Raw genomic sequence first — 21,009 nt, 5'->3', positions numbered from 1 at the left:
ATTGAGCCGCTCCACTGGGGCTTTAAGGTGTCCGAAGGCCACCGGGCCTCTGTAAGGGGCAGCACCTGCTCTGTCATCTGCAGGCCATGCTCCCAGGGTCGTTGCAGTTACTGTCCTGTCCTGTCCTCCCGTTGTTCATCAATTTTTTTTTTGCTTTTTGGGTCACACCCGGCGATGCTCAGGGGTTACTCCTGACTCTGCACTCAGGAATGACTCCTGGCGGTGCTCGGGGGACCATATGGGATGCTGGGAATCGAACCCAGGTCGGCCACGTGCAAGGCAAACGCCCTACCCACTGTGCTATTGCTCCAGCCCCTCGTTCATCGATTTGCTCGAGCTGGCCCAGTAACATCTCCATTGTGAGACTTGTTGTTACTGTGTTTGGCATATTGAATACGTCACGGGGCGTTTGCCAGGCTTTGCTGTGCGGGCAAGATACTCTCGGTAGCTTGCCGGGCTCTCCGAGAGGGGCGGAGGAATCGAACCTGGCTCGGCCGGGCTGGCTGTGCACAAGGGTAAATGCCCTACTGCTGTGCTATCGCTCCAGCCCACTGCTGCAGTTACTACAGTTCCAATTTCCGGCCCCCAATCCCCGTCAGCTACAAAGGGGCCCCAAGGAGGGGTGATAGGAGGCCCAGTTCTTAGTGGACGCAGAGAAACTGCTGCTGAAGAAATATAGATTCTTCTGTGGACACGGCTGTCTCCGGACAGGAGGGACAGTGTTTGCTGGGCACTGGTGGGGGCATTGGGGCACCAGTGGGTGCTCATGGGTGCTCAGTAAAACTGGACGAACAGCCCTGACCACCGCAGCTCGGGACGTACAGAGAAAAGTGGGGTTCGGGGCACTGCGGGTCTCCTGCCCCCTGAATATGGGCTCTGGAAGGGACCCCCGGCACTTCACGGGTCCTCTGGGATTGGGGGGTTCCTGGGCCACGGTCAGAGGTTCAGGCCAGGTGGCCACATCCAGCATTGCCCCCGGACTCACCGGAACCTGGGAGCAGCAGAGACCCAGAAACCAGGGGGCCCCCCAAGGTCCATGGAAGAGACACTTTTTCAAGATGATGGGAGGGACCCCTGGACTCAGGGTGACCCTACGCTGGCCTGGGCTCCCTGGGCGCGGGGAGCAGTGCCCTCTTGCCCGCTTGTACCTCGCTAATGACAGTTCACGGAATGTGTGTTATTATTACAAGGGTAATTATTTTGCCTCAAGATAACACCCAAACAGTTATAATATGCTGCCTCTAATTAAGCTGGGTAGCAATTTCGGCTAGTTAAATAAAGAGATTTCTCAAAACGACTTTTTAGACAAATCCACCAGGCTCAAGTAACGCGGAGACGGAATAAAAACTTTTTAATGAACTGTCAAGTGAGAAAGAACAGGTTCCTCAATCTGCGCTCGCCATAAAAAAAACGTTCGGGGCCAGGAAGAACGACAAATAAGACAGAATGCAGCCCACCGAGGGAACCAAGCCAGAGCTGTGAGCAGGAGGTCCAAGGGGCCAGGTGTGACCCTTCGCAGGACCGGCCAGGTTGCGGGCCCTGCATGGGGTTCAGAACTCAGCCCAGCCCCCCACACGCCTGAAGACAAATCCAGCATCTCATTCCAACATACACGGAAGCCGACTGTGAGCTAAGAACACCTATTTTCTGCCTGGACGCGTGATTCTTTTCTAATAAGTGTCAATCTGGGGGAAAGCAGAGAACGTGCCGTGGAAGTTTCTGCACCACAACTCCTCTGAGGCACAGAGACAGGGACAGGGCAGGGGCCGCCATGGACAGGACGTGGGAGCTGGCGGGGCCCAGTGAGCTGGAGCGAGTGCTCTCTGCTGGGAGGAGGGAAGGGAGGGCGGAGGGTGTCCCCGTGTTCCTGGTGGTTCTGTCTGTGCTGAGCGCCACGGGAGCTGGACTCGGAGACCAGAAAAAAATCTCCAGACAGTCCCCAGGGGCCCCACAGAGCAACAACAGCACCTGGCACCCCACAGGGGGGAGAAGCCAAGTCACAGGAATGAATATATGGAGGTGATGGATGGGTGTGACAGACGATGAGTGACGGATGACAGTTGAGTGGCAGGGGGTGGGTGGGTGGACCGACGGATGCGCAGATGGGTGGGTGGGCGGTGGATGAATGGGGGGTGGGTCCATGGCTGGGTGGAGGCTGAGAGATGAATGGATCGTGGGTGGGTGGGTGGATGGGTGGATTATTACAAGGGTAGTTATTTTGCCTCAAGATAACACCCAAACAGTTATAATATGCTGCCTGAGTGGTAGGTCAGGTGGATGGGTGGATGGATGGATGGATGATGGATGGATGGGTGGATGGATGATGGAAGGAGGGTGGTGTGTGGGCGGTGCACTGATGAATGACAGATGGGTGACAGATGAATGGCAGGTGGGAGGATGATAGATGTATGGGCGACAGGCGGGCGCGTGAGTGACGTATGACAGAAGGATGATGGGTGGGTGGACGAGTGGATGGATGGTGATGGAGAGTGGTGGGCGGGGAGGTGGAGAGATACACGGATGATGGACAGATCAGAGTCAGACAGATGGATGAATGTTGGGTGGGTGAAAAAGGGAAGATGAGTGGATGGTTGGAGGAGAATAGTTGGTAGATGGATGAGGAACGGAGGAATGGACAGATGGGCAGAAGGAGGATAGATTCCGGAAGAGGAGGCCCTCCAGTTCTCTGGGGGTCCTCGAATTCCCAGCAGAGTTCTCGTGCTGGGGGTAGGGGGGGGTCAGCTCTTCTGAGGTCCTGGTGAAACGAAGCCTCACTGGACACTTGGCATTTAGGGCTGGGCATTTGGCCTCTTCCTCTTTCACTTGGTGATCAGGAAGCTTGTCTTTGCATCCAGGAATCCCCCAAAGCATCTCAGAGGACCCCTCGCAGCAGTGCACAATCCCAGCGATGCCCCTCCAAGGAACTGTCCATGTCAACGCACTAATGCAATTCTGAGTCCAGGCTGCCTGCGAGGTGGCCCAGAGCTCGCCACGCCAGCCGACCACAGCAGGCAGCCACGCCGGCCGGCCACATGGGTTAGCCACGCCAACAGCCACTGCAGACAGCCACGTAGCCGACCGTCTGAGTGAGGCTCACCTCAGCTGCTGTAGCGTACGGGTTAGGGGGTGTGACCAGCAACTGATCTGAGTTTCTCGTTATTCTCCGTGCGCAGAGAAAGTCCCAAGTACCAGGATGCAGTGAATTCGGGTGAGACAGTTTGTTCTGTTGGAGGACAGTCTTCGGGGACAGAGACAGCAGGGGTGGAGAAGGTGGGGCAGGTTGGCAGGGGCTATTTTTGTGCTACCAGAAAAGCAACTCGGGGGCCGGAGTGAGATGACGAACCCTGGAAGTAAGTGACGTCTCTCCCCGCTTCCTAATGGGGTGGGAATTAAATGCTTTCCGGGATGCAATCTCAAATGCCGAAAATGATTACTAAAAGGGGCGACCCGTACTTAATAAAATTCTTTCCAATCATTTTTAATTTACGAAGGGATTTACTCATAATCTAAAAATCTAGAAGATAAAGCCACACGCAAATCAATAACAAAAAGATAACCGCCAGCAAAGTTTCTCACTAAAAAGATGACCAAAGGCCTCCCGCCTCTCAGACATTTCCCGGAATTGAGCAAAACCGGAGTTTCATGGGGAGAAATTCTCAGTCTTCTTGTCTCTGGGGGTGTCAGCTGACGTTGCTATCAACCACAGCCTGTGGACAGGGGCCGTTTCAAACAACCCGGGGCACATGTGAGAGAGAACGGGGCCATTCCTGACGTTCACGCACAGAACAGAGTCCAGCTGATCCCCCCCCCCCACTCCACTGCTCGGGGACAGTTGGCCAGTGGCCAGCAGGAAGGCTCTGCAGCCCAGCTGTTGGTGGCCACGGGGTGAGCGTGCGTGCTGAGCTCAGGGTCAGCGGCTCCTTCTCCTGCCACCTTATCACTGAGCCACCCACCTCTCCGTCTAGGTGAGTCCGTGGAAACACCTTGTGAGAGCACCGTTAGGGAGTCATTTGAGTTTTTCAAATTCTTACGTTTTCAACCAACAAACGGAGGTAAACTTGAGGTCCTCGGGCTCCCCTGCATTTAAAATAGTCAGGGTCTTTTAAAATTCTGAGATTAAAGAGAGATGTGGATCCACAGTGCAGTGCACACAGTGCAGTGGGCAAGGCACTTGCCTTGCACGCTGCCAGCCTGGGTTCGATCCCCAGCATCCCCTGAGTCACCTGGGAGTGATTCCTGAGTGTAGAGCCAGGAGTGACCCCTGAGCATCAATCACCAGGGATGGCCCCAACCACACCTCCAGGAAAAAGGAGAGAGAGAGAGAGAGAGAGAGAGAGAGAGAGAGAGAGAGAGAGAGAGAGACAGAGACAGAGACAGAGACAGAAAGAGGGGAGAGAGAGACAGAAAGAGAGAGGAAGGGAGGGAGGGAGGAAGAGAAAGAGAGAGGAAAGGAGGGATAGGGAGGGAGGGAGAGAGGATTGGAAGAGAAAGGGAGTGGGAAAGAGAGAAGAAGAGAGAGGGATGGAGAGGGAGAGATTGGGAATCAGAGTAGAAAGTTCTTTAGCAGGAGGATGATGTCGACAGCCATAGAGCATGGGATGGCACACCAGCCCGGCCCTGATCCCTGCATCTCCCAAGAAGGAGTTCACGGAGGACACAGAATCCTCCGTGCAAGCATTCCTGTAAGAAGGGCAGGCCACTCATGCTGAGGGAGGAGCATGGATTAAGGAAAGGGGAAGCAGGGAGTGGGGGGGACCCAGGGATGCCAACGGGGTGACCAGTGCTGCCTCCACATCCCCTCGTGTTGGCTTCAGGCTCCCCCCACGGTGGGCGGCGCACCCTAGGGCCCGCGGTCCCAGCCGCACTCAGAGGTCCCAGCAGACGCCGTGGCAACGGCCATGGCCCCTATGGGCAGTTTCTAGCCCTGTGTCCGATGGGTCCCAGCGCTCCTGGCACAGACGTCACCCAAGGCCGGCATGTGCTTGGTGCCCTGCGTATCACAGAGTTAGGGACCTCGCAGGGACCCGACACGCTGGTGAGGGTCCTACTGGCAGAGACAAGGGCTGTGGCCCTCGGGCACTGGGCAGTCCGCGAGCCCAGCGGGGCCCTCGGTCCTCCTGTCCCCTGTTCTCTGCCCTCCCTACCCTGCCACTGGCCACAGGATGTCTGGGAGGTGGCCACGCTTGCTCTAGTCCTTGGGATCCAGGCTGGCTAGTCTGGGCCTCCCGCGCCCGTTCCACACTATGGGGGTGGACGGGCCGCTGCCCCCTAGGCATCAGGCGGCTGGTGGCTGCTGTGGGTCCGAGAAGCGCCACTGACGGGGACGCAGAGCACCCGGCGGTGAGAATCGGCCTGAGTGAGCAGCTGCTGAAGGGAGCGGAGGCCCCAAGAGCGGAACCCAGGCAAGGAGCCGCTTTCAAACAGCTCTGGCCCAACAGCTGCTCCAATGACCATCATGACAGAGCCACGGACATCCAGCACTTCTGATGGTCGCCAGTGTGGCCGCCAGAGGAAACACCCGATCCCTACGGAGGGGATTCCAGAAGGCACCAGCCTCACAGTCAGCACAAACACCCCCCAGTCCTCCGCCAGAAAGCTGGTGCTTTCTTCGTTGTTGTTTGCTTTTTTTTGTTGTTGTTTTTAATGATTTTACTCCTTCCTAGACTTACTTTAAGATGCGTGAGTGGATTGTATAGTTTAATGGGAGTGCACTTAAAGACTTCTGGCATTAAAGCAAGAGTTGCTCTTGGGAGGAACAAAACTTACATCTTCTTAACACGGTATTTTGCTGTGAAACGGGTGGAACAAAAAGCAGCAAATGAAGAGTAGCAGGTTCTGTGGCTGCAGAAAGGCCAGTCCAGCCCCAGGAAGGACATTCCCATGCGACCGCTGACTGGCTCAGGGGTGCTCGGAAGGGAAGGGGTGGGGTGCACGGGGCAGCGGGGGGCACCCTCACTCAGTGGGACGGCCTGGTGTGACTCTGCCGTCTGTCCGCCAAGCCCAACACCGCCACCCACACTCGACACTGGGTCCTTCTGCCCGGTCAGTGGCTAACTGAGACCCACCGTCTCCGACGGCAGAAGAGGGTGGGAGAGGGGAGCAGCGTCTGAGTCCAGGAGGTGGTGCCGGCCGGTCGGGGACAACGCTCAGAGCTGGGACCTCAGCCCCACCTGGCATGCAGTGGACACGGGCATGACAAGAGATTCCTGCAGGGGAGCCTGGTGGGTGTGGACGCAGGAGGCCACGGCCCCCTGAGGTGCAGCAGGAAGGCCGTGGGCACCGGGCCCCGAAGCCGTGACTCCCTCAACCCCCCACTTCCAAATGCCCCAGGACTCTCCTTTCTACCGGTGCCTGGGCTCGGTTCTCAGATCCTCCCAGTTCTGGGTCCTCATTCCTGGAGTCCTCTCGGAGTGGGCTGGCAAAGAATCAGGCTCCACTCCAGATGGCAGGTGGCACGGGAGAAGACCGCGTCTCCCGGCCCCGGGGGTCTCCCAGCCCTGGTGGGTTCTCCGTGAGCAGAGGGTGGGGGCCCTGTCTTGTCTGACTGTCTGACTCAGGAGAAGCAGATCCAACCCCCCCGCCCGCCCAAGGTGCCCAGACCACAGGTCACCCCCCACACGCCAGGGCTGCTCCCACACTGACCATCGCCAACCCATCTGCAAGCTCATTTCCGGTTTCTGGTGAGCCCAGGGGAGCCCCCCGTCTGCATCCCTCCCAGAGAAAGCCCCTTTTGCTCAAAGGTGTCCAGGACTCAGGCTACCCCAGACCACCCCGCACTCCCCTCTGACTGTACGTGGCAGGGCTGAGACACTGACCCAGTCCCTCAGGGATGCGGGGCCTTGAGGGCACTCGGTGACATGCAGCGTCTCTGGCTCCGGAGATTGGCGGACAGCCCGTCATTAAGGACTCCTTCCCCCGGCCGGCCCCCGTGCTTGCTCGGAGCACTCACGACAAGATGAAAGAGTCTGAGCGCAGTGAACGGGAGGTTGGAAGATAGAGTGAGAAGGAACCTCCCCCCCGCGCCAGGCCTGATGAGAATTAAGTGGCTCTTTCAAGAGGCTGCTTGTCTGCGATCCACAGAGCGACACTTTCTATTAACAGGCATAACCTTATTCTACGCCGAGGATGTCATCTGACTCCGAGCTCATTTGTTCGGTGGCATCCGTGGAGCACGGAAGAGCTCAAGGCGGGAATAATGAGATTCCTCCCCACTGGGCCGGGCAGCGCACGGGGAGCCGGTCACCCTCCTGATCCCAGCCTGGCCTCTCTGGGTGCACGACAGGAACCCGCAGAGCACGCGACGTCCGGCGCCCAGCGAAGTGGACAGGAAGGCGCCCGGGGATGGGCAGTGTGCACCTCAGAGGTCAGCTGACCGTCACAGCTCATGGCCTGAGCCTGGCCCCCGGCTTGCTGCTATCAATAAAGTTTTATTGGCACGCGTCCGGCAAGCCCACACATAGAGAACGTGACCCAATAAGCTGCAAACGGAGCCATCTCTGTTTTACAGAACCAATGACACCCAGGGAGAAGCGGCGTCTGCCTGTTCCCGTCAACCTCTCAATGACTCCCTGCTGACGAGCGCCCGAGGTCGTCCATCACCTCTCACTGCTCAGCTCACGGGCGCCGGGCCAGGTGGCTGGGCTCAGGGCTGGGCACCCACCTGCCTGGCAGGTGAGACTGAACCCTGGTGGCCGCCGTGCCAGCCCTCTGCCCCCAGCCCCCAGCAAACAATGACGGGAAGAGGAGTCGTGTCTGAGCCTGTCACTCCCCGACGCCAGGTCCCAGCTGCCTGTCCCCGCCACGAGCTGCCTCCCCGCCCACAGCCGCCCTGCGTGGCCTGAGTTCCTTCCACCCGAAAGCCCCGCAGCAGAAACACAGGAGTGAGGGAGAGAAAACCCTTCCTCGGGGCGACCCGTCTCGCCAGGGGCTCCCTGTGCACGCAGAGCGGTGTGTAGCGTGTGGGCACAGTGGTCAGCCCACGGACCGGCCCGAGCAGCCAGTTCCGGCCCCCTGTCTCGGCTCGGCGGGCGTGGATGTCCCACCCCACTGCAAGTTCACCTGACGGTGCTCGGGGGATGCTTCTGGCCATGCCCAGGCGACCACTGGTCGCCGGGGATGGAAGCTGGTGTCACGTGCAAGGTGGGGGCCTCTCGGGCCCCCGGCGACCCACAGTCCTGCTACATGTGACTCAGCATCACCCCCAAGAGCCGAGAACAACCGGGCTTTGATCAGCGCCCACCGAGCAGGTCAGCCCACTGCACAGGGGACCTGGCGCGCGTGACCACACCTGCAAACGGGTCCCCCTAGTGACCACATGTGCAGAGGGGGACCTGCCTGGCTGTGCAGCCTTGGGGGAGGGGTCCCCGGGGGGGCACTGCAGTTCTCAGGCTGTCCACTCCCCACACCGACGCTGAGCTATCCTGCTGCCCGCACTGGGAACTCACCCAGACAGGGCACACTGACCAGACCCACGGCACCCACAGGCACCAAGGGCGGAGGGCCAGTGCCTCACCCTGAAGGCGGGCAGGGCCGGTCCAGCCTGCTCGGGGGCCACCTCCCAGGGGACAAGTGCCCAGGGACACGGCTCGGTGCTCACCGGCCAGCCCCGCAGACCTTGCTGTGTAACGGGCTCCTGGGGTCTCTGGGCCCAGGGAGGAGAGGAGGAAGGGAGAGAACCGGGCTCCCACAGAGGGGCTGCAGGCAGAGGCTGGGCCCAGGGCCGTGTGAGGGACAGGCAGTGGACCCTCTCCTGCGGGGAATCACAAGGCCCATCAGCGCTGGCCAGGAGAGGTCGGGGAGAAAGAGGAGACCGCTGGGGTGTGAGCGATCAGCCGGGGACTGAGGGGGCCTGTGGGATAGACCATATGGGGGCCAATGACGACCCCACCCCCATGTAACTTGACGGATACAGTTTTCCCAAAAGCAATTCAAGAAAAGGGAGGCCCGAGGCGGAGTCCAGGCCTGGGCATGTCCCTCTCCTGGGCCATTTCGGGATGAAGGAGACAGGCCAGGTCTCTGGATAGTGCTGGGGCGTCCGTGCGTCCAGATGTCCATGGGATGGACAGAAGCGCAGCCAAGCACGCGGCACACACAGCTTTGCCGGGGAGGGCCCTGCCGTGTGGCCACCAGCAGCCGCCTCCCCGCTGGACTTCAGAGAATCAGACACCATGGGCAGAAGGGTCGGAAGCCGGGGCTCCCTCCCCGCGCGCCTCATCAGCACCCGGACGCCAGACGGACGCAGCACCCCCCTCCCCTCCGTGCGCGGGTGACGAGGGGCTGGCGGCCGCCCACCCACCTCCTCACACAGAGCGCCCGGATCCCCGCGGGCCGCCGCGCCAAGTGCCCGGGGAAACGTCCGCCCACCCCACCCAGGCGAGGCAGCCTCTTAATTGAAAATATAATCTCTCTCACGGAGATTAAAATATATTAGATTCATTTTGGCTCGATTCTTCCCCATTGTCCCACATACATTTTCTTTATGCTACACAATCAAATTAGTTCCCCTGCTACGGAAATTATTTCCACACGATAAATCAATTTTATGGTGGCACGATGACGGGACGTCCTCTTTAAAGGCAAAGCAATCAGCGGCAAAGACGGATCCGGAGGCGGAGGGTGGAGTCGGTGGCGACCCTCGGGGCCGCTCGCCTGAGACTTCCTCCTCCCTCCCGAAGTTGGGGATGGGACATGTGCTCGGGGGACTGACGCCGTGCCAGAAACGGGGTTCCCCAGGGAGGCCACTGGAAGTCTCCATCCATGGGGGGCTACCCAGCAGGCTGACGGCAGAGCCGAGGCCTCAGGGCGCGGAATTTACTGGAAATGCAAAGCCCCTGGCCACACCCTGAGCTCATGATTCTGATCTGCATTTCCAGAACCTCCTCTCGGAGGTTGAGGGGCCCCGGTGGGGCCTGGATCCCCCAGGAGGCTGAATCACCTGGGGGTATTTACAGACACAGGCTGGTGCTCCCACCAGCCCTCACCCCTGGGCACACCCAGGAGGGCAGACCTGGGGCAGGAGCCTCGGGGACAGGACCATGCATGGGAGGGTGCTGCACCCCTGATGTGGTGGGACCCAGAGGGGGAGGGAGAGGCCGCTGAAGGGCGTCTGGGCAGAGCTGGACGGAAGAGCAGCACCCACCCGGGCGGGGCCCCCCAGGGGGACGGCGAGCTGGGCAGACCCCACGCCAGGGCCCAGCAGTCGGTGACTTCCCTGGTGGACACGCTTGTTTCCCAGTCAAGGGCAGGGTCCCTGCGGGGTTCTCTGGACATGCTCTGCCATGTGGCACAGCTGGGGCCAGTCCTTAGGGTCCCCTCTCAGGGAAGCCTCCACCTGCAGACACGGGCAACAGAGGAGCCACTCGGTGCAGGTCCAGGTGACCAGGCTGACAGAAAAAAACCCAAACCAGAGTGGTTCCGTGTACGTGGGTTTTACTCTAAAGCCCAGACGCTCCCAGCTTACCGTCGGCGCCTCTCTTCAATTAGGGCTCATTTAACACTCGCACAGAACACATGTAAATCACAGATCACAGATCATCCTGTTATTCGTCGATTGCCTCGAGCAGGCCCCAGTAACGTCTCCTTCATCCTAGCCCTGAGATTATATTCAAGGCTCTTTAGGAGAATGAGGCCCATCATTGTTACTGGTATTTGGCATATTGGGTACGCCACGGGGAGTTTGCCAGACTCTGCCCTGTGGGCAGGCTACATTTGGTAGCCTGCCAGTTTGTCCAAAGTAGGAATGAGATAATAAGATGTCACAATAAGATGTCGCGCGGCCACAAATGTGGCCGTGCGGTTCTGGGAGCTGGTTTTTATAGTCTCTGAGTCTTGGACGCTGATGGGATTACACGGCGCCAGGGGGCCAGTTGGTGGGTGTGACCCCCGCCTACTGGAATTTGGAGGATCTGGGTGGAGGATGCTCGACTCCAATCAGAGTAGTCTCCAAGCCGAAGACCTCCAGGACCAGCTACCACCATGCTGAGACCACTCTCCGCACACCTGAAGGTACTGGCAGAGGGACAAAGTCACGCGGGTTCCAGGGCCGAGATCTCCAAGCCTACTCGGATTTGGGCCGAGCATCCTCCACCCAGATCCTCCAAATTCCAGTAGGCGGGGGTCACACCCACCAACTGGCCCCCTGGCGCCCGTGTAATCCCATCAGCGGCCAAGACTCAGAGACTATAAAAACCAGCTCCCGGAGGGAGAACAGTGCAGTCTCCTGCCCCCGCGCCTGGCTATTCCTCGCCGGGGCCCCTTGGAGGGGAGCGGGTTGAGCTTTCCTCCCCGACCTGACCAGGGCCCGGGCAGCCGAAGCCGAAGACACATGTAAATATTGTTCCTAATTCTCATCCAGAGAGAGACTGGGGGAGACCCGGGCGTGCGCCCTCCGGTTCCATTCCAACGCCGCCACGACATCGTTCCTTTGGCTCAATTTCATTATAGCTAAGAATCTCTCACGCCGAGGTAAGTCTAAAGCCCCCCAAACGGCCATCCAATTCCCCTCTCACTGCAGTCAGTGCTAACAACCTGTCTCCCGGGAGCAGCTTGGTACACAGCGCCCGTCAGAGTCAGAGGGAGTCTGGGAAACGCTGATGGAGACCCCATCCCCCCCCGACTTCTCCTCCAGCCAGGAGGTCTCAGCAGCCTGAACCCCCAACCCACTCCTTGAGGTGGAGCTGGGCTGGGACCTGGCGGTAGAACCCAGGTTTGAAGGGGAAAGCTACTCCTCCCCAGAGTATGGGGGGAGCCTTCAGAGGCAGGGACCCCCACCCAGACCCTGCCCTCCTCTGCAGGGTCAGAGCCCACCTTTCCGGTGTAGCTGGCACCCAGTAGGGGCTGGTAGTGGAGACACTAGGTGTCCTCCTGGGAGAGGGACCCCACAGCCCACATTCCTGCCATCTGCCCACGAGCCTGGCTTCTTGGGGGTGAGGGGGCCGTGCTTGCCGGGCACCTGGGGCAGTGCCAGGCCGGGCCATGTGGTTCCTGCCCCACCCCCACCAGTATGCCCAGGGAGACGGAACCAGGCCCACAGTGGGCACAGAGCGGGCATCAGGGGATGCCCGGCAGTTGGAAGCAGGGGCCGAGGGGTCAGGGTCACCGCACAGGCTGGGGTGAGGGAGGCCATGTCTCCTGGCCAAGGCTAGAACCAGCCTAGAACCTCCCTGAGAAGGCAGAGCCCATCCGAGCACTGGGAGTCACCAAGATGGGAATAGAACATTTCAAGACCACCCCCACCCCCGTGCTGACTTCCCTCCCCCGGGGCCCCCAGATTCCCTCCTGACCCCATTATTCCTGCCTGTCAACCAGACAGGCACATCGCAACGGCTCGGCGGCTGCAGCTCACAGCTCAGACCTCTTGTCTTGGGTGTTGTTGAGTCCGTCTTTGCTGGGTGTCTGACCCCTCCCCCGTGGCACCCGGATAACTGACGCCTTGCCGCCCGCTCACCCACTGCTGCCCGTTCTCCTTCTCCCCCCTTGATTTCTCCTTCCCTATCCTTCTCCTCTCTGACTACCGAGCTCAGGGGTGGTCGAGGCAGGCCCTGTACTGCATTTCCTCACCGAGTATCCTACAGACCACAGACGAGGGAGACCAGCCTGTGTCTGCCTTTCTGTTTCTCTCACTCCACTCAGCATGATCCCTCCCAGTTCCAAGCAGGCTGCAGCAAACTGCATGATTTCATTGCTCCTGGCAGCTGCACAGGATTGCACGGTGCATACACACGCCGCACCTTCACAATCCATTGATCTGTCACGGGACACCTGGCTGATACGGTCGATTCCATATCTTAGCCGTTACACATGAAGAACACCATCCCCTCCCCCAAACACACAGCCCCCCCCCCGACTTGGGGCTGTGTCACCCCCTGAATCTTCCTGAATCACCCTAGAGAAGATTTTACGCATTTTCATAAACATTAACGGGCCCACCCAGGGTGGACCTCTGCGGGTTCCCCTGGGCCGATGCAGTCGGAGTTGTGCAGTGATTTATAGCAGGAGGAGAGAGAGAGAGAGAGAGACAGAGACAGAGAGAGAGAGAGAGACAGACAGACAGAGACAGAGAGACAGACAGAGATGGAGAGACGGAGAGACAGACATAGAGAGAGAGAAAGAGACAGAGAGAGACAGAGAGAGAAAGAGACAGACAGCGAGACAGAGATAGAGAGATGGAGAGACAGACATAGAGAGAGAAAAAGAGACAGAGAGAGACAGAGACAGACAGACAGAGAGAGAGACAGAGAGAGAGAGAGAGAGAGACAGAGAGAGAGAGGCTTCCTGGTGCCAGGGGTTGAAGTGATGGTCCCGTTTGCTCAAGGAGAGAGGCAGAGGACGCCCTATAATTTAGAGGGAGGGACAGGCGCCATGAACGCAGCCAGGAGAGGGGACATGTGTGAGAGATTTCACTTCGGTTACTGATTTATTGAGAATGCAAAATAAATGCAGTGCTCCGCTACAGTAAGCTTGCACTTCAAAATCCCCACCTCCCTAATTAGTCACAGTTCCCAAGTAACCCAAACACCGCGTTTTCTGGGGACGGCTGGTCCAGGGGGCCTGTCCAGGTATGACCACGCAGGTACCACGGTCTAAGGTCACAGAAGATGGTCCGCTGAGCACGCACGAGCACACCCCAAAATGATGGTGCTCATCACTTCATAATAGTGTGTAAACTCACAGATTCACAATTAATGGGTGTCTTTCCCTACAGAGGGTTATTACGCACGGTGGGAATAATTGCCTTTCCAATACTGTGTTGGGTGGGATTAATTAACCAGTGTCTGTTTCCCCTCAAGATGATCGAAACAAAGCATCGAAACAGCCAACAAATTGGCCCATGTCCACTTTAGGCAGGAGGGCGGGAGGCACCCAGTGGGCACCGGGTGGTGACCCGGGCTGGCCGTTCTCCCCAAACTCAGCGCCCTCATGGCTTTCCCGGGAAAGACGCCTTCCTCGTTCCCACCCTCGCTGAGCTGGCCGTTACAGCCGGTCACCCTCACCCAGAGCCATCGGGGTTTGGTTTATGTTCACAAAATTCCGAGAGGAGAGACCAGTGTCACACAATAGAGGGGTTACCCTGCCACAGAGGGGTCGGTCACCCTGCCTTGTGGAAGCAGAGGCAGAGTGTTGGGTGTGAAGGGACCTCAGAGACCAATCCGTGAGCCTGTGCCCGCTTCTCAGTCAAGAAGGCCAGACATCAGCCCTGACCGTGGAGGGCAGGGGAGAGCCTGGTGCCAAGGGGGCCGCAGAGGTGGTCCAGCGGGTAGGACTCTGGCCTGGCACGTAGTCACCCAGTTCAACCCCCTGCCTTGCACAGGGTCCCTTGAGCTCTTGTGCCCAGGACCAATCCCTGAGCACAGGACCAGGAGGAGGCCTTGAATACCACCGGGCGTGGCCCCCAAACAAAACCAAAACCAAATGAAGTAGCATCACCAGAAGAACCAAACAGAGAGAGAGAGAGAGAGAGAGACAGAGAGAGACAGAGAGAGAGACAGAGACAGACAGACAGAAACAGAGAAAGAGAGCCTGACACACACACACACACACACACACACACACACACACCCACACACACACACACACACACAGCCTGCCATAGAGGCAGGCAGGGAGCAGGGGACGTGACAGAGGGATACTGGGGACACTGGTGGTGGGAAATGTGCCCTGGTGAAGGGATGGGTGTTGGATCATTGTACGACCGAAGCCCAATCATGAACAATTTTGTAACTGTGTTTCTCATTGTGATTCAATAAAAAAAAAAAAACACAAAACACAAAAAACTTCTTTCATGAAATAAAAAATAAAACAGACATTCAGGAAAAACCGTTTCTTCCTCTCGACTAGCTTTACTTTCATTTTGAACATCGCGGAAAAAGAGGGTGGGTATTTTTGTTTGTTTCTGGGCTACCCCTGGCTGGGCTAGGGGTCACCCCGTGATGCTGGGGACACCCCCATGTCTCCTGCATGTAAAGCACTTGCCCTGAGAGCATCTGCTGGGCCTGCAGGGCTGGATTTGACTATAGAAATACACACACAATAGAAAGAGCTGGAATGCGACGGGAGGGAGTAAATCCCACCCACAGTCAAACCGAGCGATGCAGCCCCAGCGATCCTCCCCTTGGGTTTAGTTTCTGTTCCAGGTTCTGGTGTGCAAGGGCTAAGCCGAGCACTCCGGCCCTCTGAGCCAACTCGCGCTATCGTTCTGCATGTCCTCTCCACACTCACTGCGGGTAAATCCGGGCATTCGGTACTTTAAAGATTTATTTGAACCCAAGTATTTATATCTGGCCTACTATCGTGCCTGGGCTTCGCTTCAAAATCACGGGGAACAGATCGCTGGATGTCACCAACCATCTAATATTATACTGCAGACCTGTGTGTCTATACTCACCACTGGGCGATCCAGGTTCGTTGATAGCAGGTGAACAATGGCTAAAACAAGAGCCACTCCTCTGTCACCCTGTGACCGCCACTTCCCTAATAAAGAGCTACAGGACAAAACGCCAAGACAGGACAAAAGCCAAGTACAGAATAGGAAACTACCTTCGGAGTAATGAGATTCTACTGAAGCAATGAAAAGCGACTATGGAACTAGAGCGGAGGTGGTGGGGAAAAAGTCGACTTCCCATCTTAAAATTCGTAGCTGGGGCTGGAGCACTAGCACAGCGGGTAGGGCATTTGCCTCGCACGCGGCTGACCCAAGTTCGATTCCCAGCATCCCCTATGGCCCCCCGAGCACTGCCAGGAGTGATTCCTGAGTGCAGAGCCAGGAGGAACCCCTGTGCATCACCGGGTGTGACCCAAGAAGAAAACAAAAAAAATTCTGTACCTGAAATATTCCTCCGTCCCAGCAGAGGCCCGAGGAAGAGAGGACAGTGGAAAGGGCACTTGTTTGTAAGGTTTGACCCCCTGTGCCAGATGGGTGGGTTAGCACAGAGCCCTAAGTACCATGGGGTGTGGCCCCCAAACAAAACCAGAATCAAATGAAGTGGCATCACCAGAAGAACCAAAGATGCCTAGTGACCGGGAGCCAGCAGGGCCCATCTGAGAAGGGCTGAGAGGGTCTCAGGGACTCACAGGACCCAGCCCTGCCCACAGCACGGCCCGGCCCACAGCCGGAGGGAGACTCTTCCGGAAGCGACTTGTGGGGTTCCTGGGGGCGCTGGCCCCTGCTTTGAATGCAGATGACCAGCACTCGCAGAAGAGACTGACCGCTCGGGGACAGGAGCCAGGCTCTGGGCCCCCGGCAATCAGGGCAGACCAGGCGGTCAGAGACACACTCCGAACTCCCTGAGCACTGTACAGCCGGGCAGAGTCAGGCGGGTGGGACTGGACACAGGCTCAGCCCGTGTGGCGACAAGGAGACCAAAGCCGGAGATGAGAGAAAGGAGGGACAGTGGACACCGCCTCGGGTGGGAGCCACACTGGGGGGGTTGTGAAGGTGGGTTCAATGCTGAGACAGTCACAGCACAGAGTGATGTAACAATAACGCCCCAAGAAAGGGATTTTCAGACGGCAGCAAGGAGGGAATCAGAACCGGCCAGCGTGGGTCTCCCCGAGAGAAGCGTGGCTGGTGGCAGGGTCAGACGCAGGCCAGGGCGGGACGAAGCCCGCGTGGGCGGGGAGGAGTGGGGGGTCCGGTGAGTTCCCTCTGAGGGGATTACGAGGACGAAAGAAGGGGTGCGTGCTGGGGGGCGTGGCTGGGAAGATGCCCACCCCCCAAGAGACGCCCTCCCAGGCCTCAGGAAGCCCCTTTGTAGTCACGGAGCAGGTAAACTCGCCAGTGGGGCAGTTCTGGGGGCCGAGGGGCACTTAGCTACCCCCCTACAAGGCCACCCCCTTCCTGGGGTGGGTGCTGACAGGGGCTCACCCCTAAAGCCCCCACCCAGGGCTGCTACTATCTGGCTCCTTCTCCCGTGTCCACCCACACAGAGGCAAAGCAGAACCTTTGGATTTGGGGGACACCTTTGGGGAACGCCCGTCCCCCCCCAAATCCAGAAAGCCCTGACCAGACGGCACCGTAGTGAAAGGGCAGCAGGGGTGGCCACGGCCCCTGCTGGCCACGCCCAACTCCCTTCCCGATCTCCACGACAAACACGGTCTCGTCTGTCAAGCCAAGGACACAACCACACGCCCTGAGCAGTGCTAGGAGGCGAGTTCAAATCCAGACAATCCACGATGGGGGCTTCTGAGAGTGGGTTTGGGGGGAGCGTGCAGGGTCCGGCCCTGCCACACGCAGCCGAGAGCTCTCGCGAGAATGCAACACCAGCACGGAGGCACCAGACTGCCCAGGAACGGCCAAGCACACACTTCACACGGAAGCCAAGAGCACTATTTATAACCCACGGAGAACGTTTACTGAGGAAATGATGGTGTAATAACCAGTTGCAATCTAAAAATCAACTTACATGCCTTTAGCACAAAGCATTCAGCACAGAGTATTCTAGGTAACTGGGGTGTAGATACAGAATGGTCAAATAAAAATGAAACAGAGTTGACTATGGACCTCTGGAAGGAAGATGACTTGAAGATGCCGTGAAAACAGGAGGTAAGTTATTAAGCTAAAAGTTTGCATGTAAAATAACAAAACCCGTTAAACAGCCCAATAAGAATAAAAGGTAAAGGTAAAGCCCTCCTGTTGATCGTCGATTTGCTCGAGCGGGCCCAGTAACGTCTCCATTGGAGACTTTGTTGTTACTGTGTCTGGCATATCGAATACGTCATGGGGAGCTTGCCAGGCTCTGCCGTGCGGGCGAGATACTCTCGGTAGCTTGCCGGGCTCTCCGAGAGGGGCAGAGGAATTGAACTCCGGTCGGCCACATTGCCTGCGTGCAAGGCGAACGCCCTACCGCTGTGCTATCGCTCCAGTCCAATAAGAATATCAGTGGAAATACTAAATGGGTTAAAATAAGCACTCTGTAAAACGACCGCTAAAATTCTTCAAACAAAACAAACAGGAAAATTCAAGAGAAGGGGGTGAACGGTTTGTAAAATAGAACCTACAGGTGGAAAGTTGCGTGGAATTGATTCTCATCTTCCCAGTAATGATATGAAAATATAAGCAAAGCAAGACCAGATTTTGCCTGTTAAATTAACAAGCTTTATTTTTTATTTATTTATTTTAAGATAATCCTGAATTCTGGCCGGGGGACAGTAACATTGGTGAAATCCTTTTGGAAGCACTTACATGTATCAAGTCCGCGGACCCCCTTCCGGGAAAGGACCCGGGAAAGACTCCAGTGCCCAGAACACGCAGGGACACGCAAGCACAGCCCCATGCACCCACGGAAACGGGCTTGGGTAGTGCTGAGTGGAGGGGCAGACAGACGTGTCCACGGGGCCACACGCAGCCTGGCTGGAATCCGGGGCCAGAGCGCAGCTGGGGACAGAAGGAAGGGCAGACTGGGACGGACTCAAGGCCGTGTCCTCGTGAGGGGCTTGTGTCCATTCAGCCCAGGGAGCACCACTCAGTCTAGGGAACACAATCAGCCAGGGAGCATCACTCATCCCAGGGAGCACCACTGAGCCCAGGGAGCACCATTCAGCCCAGGGAGCACCACTCAGTCTAGGGAACACAATCAGCCAGGAAGCATCACTGAGCCCAGGGAGCACTATAACAGCGGAACACACAAATAGCCCAAGTCAGCAGGGCCACCTCGACACACACCGAAATGAAGCACAGGGCACGAATGACGCTGTGCCTTCTAGAAGCTTCCATGAGCTCCATGGGTGGATGAGGGGTCAAGAGCCAGGAAACTGGGCTTTACCCCAGGGCTGGCATGACTCCTGGGGTCCGCTCTCCCTCGCCTGGCCTGGCTGACCTTGCACCTGCCCCTGTCTGGGGCCACTGTGGGCCCACTGTCCGTCCAGCGGGCGGAGGACGCCAGGACACAGCACCGGTGGGACCCCAGGCCTGTGCTCTGGCCCCTCTCTGGTGCTCCGCAGAGAAACGTCCACAGGCGAGAGAGGCTGGACAGTCCTGGGCGGGCCCTGCCCCTTGGGGAGAGGCTTTCAATAAGTCTGCCGCTAAGAAACGCCCCTTCTCAGGGCTGCAGGGTGGGACTCACGGAGGAAAGTGACAGCGTGGCCGCTGGCCGTTGCTGGGCAGCCTGGGACGGACTCAAGGCCATGTCCCCGTGAGGGGCTTGCGTCCATTCAGCCCAGGGAGCACCACTCAGTCTAGGGAACACAATCAGCCAGGGAGCATCACTCATCCCAGGGAGCACCACTGAGCCCAGGGAGCACCATTCAGCCCAGGGAGCACCCTCAGCCCAGGGAGCACTACTCAGTCCAGGGAACAAAATCAGCCAGGAAGCATACGCCACTGGCCACTGCTGGCTGCTGCAGATACCGGGGCAGCTGTGGCCATGGGGACTCGGCGCCTCTCAAGGCTGGTTCTGATTCTCCCACACCCGGATCTGTCCCTGCTCCTGACAACGGTCAGCTGGAGGGTCCCCCCCAAGGCCAGTAAGGGGTGCTGCCTCCCAGGGGCCTGGCGCCCCCAGCTCCTGCTCCCCGGGGTCAGGGGGAACAGCGTGGGGGCCTCTGCTCAGCTCCACGGGGTCGGGGGGCTCTCTGCTCCCCAGGGAGGCCGCCACCGGGTGAGCCGGCAGCTGCATCTTCAGGCCCCTGTGGTTCTGCCCAGCCTGGAACCAGAGTCCCGATTAATTAAAACCCACGGAGCTGGGATCGCTCTCTGGACACGCCACGGAGCCACGCCGGGGGGGAGCAGCACTCAGAATCAAGTGCCCGGGAGGACCGAGGGCAAGAAGGTGGGGAAATCCAAATCCTGCCGTGGGTGGGTCTGGTCTGGTCCCACTCAAGTCCCCTGAATCACGGGTCCGATTAGAAGGGCGGGCCCAGCTGGAGCAATAGCACAGTGGGGAGGGCGTTTGCCTTGCATGCAGCCAGCCCGGGTTTGATCTCCAGCTTCCCATAGGGTCCCCCAAGGCCCGCCAGGAGCAACCCCTGAGCATCACTGGGTGTGACCCAAAAAGCAAAAAAAAAAAAAAAAAAAAAAAGGCAGTGGCAGAGATGCCTGGCCCAGACGCCCCCGTCAGAAGCAATTGGGGGTGGGGGCTCACTGCACCCTGGCCCACCCACAGCTGGGGGTTGTCCCCCTGAGTTCCCTGAGGTTGGGTCAGGGTTTCCCCACTGGGCGCTGCGAGGACACTCCTCACTCCCCACTGGGATGACCGGTGACAGGGGAGCGCATCTGGCTGGGGGGACAGCCCTGTTGTGGCCAGCGCCTTGTGGGGCCTGTGCCAGAGTGTCCTGGAGTGGACAGTGTGTCCACAGATGTCTGTGCCAACACGAAAGAGCCACTTTGCCCTGGCTGAGCCTTAGAGGCAGGAGCAGGAAGCAAAGTAGTGAATAAGCATGTGGGCAGGTCGGGGGTGCAGGGCCTGCCCTGGACAGTCGTCCCCTACCAGGGTCCATGGGCCCCTTCGGAGCCATGGCCCAGGCCCCGGGCCTTCCATGCAGAGCGGAGGCCCTGGGTGAGGCCGTGGCAAGAGTAGGATCAGACGCCAATAAAGCAGCTGCAAACAGCTGTCCCAAGACACGGCTGGCCGGGCCCACCAGGGCCTTCCCAGTGCAGGAGGGTGCAGGGCAGAGGCCGAGCATGCAGATGCCAAGATCCCTCCACCCTGGCTTGCGGGTGGGGGTGTGGAGGTGGCGGTGAACAAGGGAGGTGAGGGCCGGAAGAAGCCCCTGGCCACGGGAGTCCCCCCAAACCCGTGGAGAGAACGGGGCCTGCAGGCTGACCGCAGCCATGGAACCCCATGTACCTGTGCCCATGGGACGCAGGATGCCACCTGGGGGCCAGCGCTCACTGTCCTCCCTGGCCCTCATGCCTGGGGCTCCCCACAGCCTCTGCCAAGACTGCACAGAGCCCTTCCTTCCTGTAAGGCCTGGAGCCTGCGCCTGGGATGGGACTTGGCAGCACAGTGCAGGTGAGTGGCATGTGGGAGGCCCCATGGTCCACCCCCCCACACCTCCGGGGTCCCCCGAGCCCCC

At 58.6% G+C, this 21,009-nt stretch overlaps 1 protein-coding gene across 3 annotated transcripts in view; it reads right to left on the bottom strand.

Annotated features, from left to right (window-relative positions):
- The window catches only part of DOCK1 (dedicator of cytokinesis 1), a 306,250-nt gene that overhangs the window by 62,533 nt on the left and 222,708 nt on the right, over window positions 1-21,009 (bottom strand). The window lies entirely within an intron of this gene.

This window comes from Sorex fumeus, unplaced genomic scaffold (genome assembly GCF_029834395.1).
Source record: "Sorex fumeus unplaced genomic scaffold, SorFum_2.1 ptg000142l, whole genome shotgun sequence".
In the NCBI taxonomy this organism is placed as follows: Eukaryota; Metazoa; Chordata; class Mammalia; order Eulipotyphla; family Soricidae; genus Sorex; species Sorex fumeus.
Note: the sequence above shows the minus strand (reverse complement) of the source record. Positions and strands in the feature narration are given on the sequence as shown.